At 36.3% G+C, this 1,202-nt stretch overlaps 1 pseudogene; it reads right to left on the bottom strand.

Annotated features, from left to right (window-relative positions):
- Nucleotides 1-736: 736 nt before the first annotated feature.
- Nucleotides 737-900, bottom strand: LOC122908007 (annotated as a pseudogene).
- Nucleotides 901-1,202: the final 302 nt, after the last annotated feature.

Here is a 1,202-nt window from a genome sequence, read left to right as displayed (position 1 = left end):
TTCTTGATTTTTAAAAACCTTGTATATCCATAATTTGTACTTTCTTATATTATAGTGCTCTATTGTAGGTTTGGGAGTTTGGGGGAGGAGGAAGGGATTGGTTCAACAAATATGTGCCAGTATGTGTTTTATATTGCAGAGTTTCCAATGAGAGGAGTAAAAGGAGAATATAGATGTGTTCAGTCTATCATCATGACACAAATTATGACATGTTTCTGGTACCATTCAGAAATACAACATGATAAACAATAGACCAATATAAGTTATGATGCAACCTATGTTTCAATAACAACTATGTGCTGGAAAGAGCTTGTCACTACACAGTTAAAACCAGATTTCTCCCTCTCCACCTCCTCTCTCTGTAATATCAAGATAATTCTAGTCACCAAGACAGACAGTGTTTCTGTCAGCTAGACTAAACTTTGTGCCTAGGAACCACTTGCTTCCCTCTCACCCTGGCGCTTACAGAATCCAGATGGCCTAATCAAAGAGGTCCCTTACCTTCATCTCTTAGAGCATGCACTTTAGGAAATGTCTAAGTTCTCTCTCTGCCCGCTTTGAGATGCACTTTTTTTTTTTTAATCATTTAATTACTTTTACAACCCAGGGCTGTCTTTTTCACAGACTTGGGAGACATCTCTTTGTAATGATCAATATGGCACCTTTATGTACCCAATCTCTATATGAAGGTAGGAGCTTAATATAGATTGGACCTTCTCCGTGTTGTAAAACTGGCTCCTGTTAGGAAAATAAACATTTACTTTTTCTATAGGTAAGGTCAATTAACAAACACAATCAGCTTAAGACTCCTATAACCCTACTCCACTCTTAGTTCTCAATTAGCAGCAATCACGCTTCTGATAATCCTCATTGGCTATGATACTGCCACTGCACCAAGTTTGCCCCCTCCCTTAGTTCTCTGTGCATTTCAATGGAATTGAGTTCATAGTGCTTCTTCCTTACATCTTTAATTTTGCCCAGTACAAGTTTTGTTCTCATACCAATTCAAGTTTAATCAGTCATTCAACAAAATTTGGACAGAAAATGCTTCAAGTTAAAGGGACATTCATTTATGATAAGAACTTTTAAAGTAGGTATGAAGAAAATGTAACTCCATAGAATAGTCATATGAAAAACCCACAACTAAAATTATACTTAATGGTGAAAAGTAAAAGATTTCCTCTAAAGTTAGGAAAAGACAA

Source organism: Neovison vison, chromosome 5 (assembly GCF_020171115.1).
Source record: "Neovison vison isolate M4711 chromosome 5, ASM_NN_V1, whole genome shotgun sequence".
Classification (NCBI taxonomy): domain Eukaryota; kingdom Metazoa; phylum Chordata; class Mammalia; order Carnivora; family Mustelidae; genus Neogale; species Neogale vison.
Note: the sequence above shows the minus strand (reverse complement) of the source record. Positions and strands in the feature narration are given on the sequence as shown.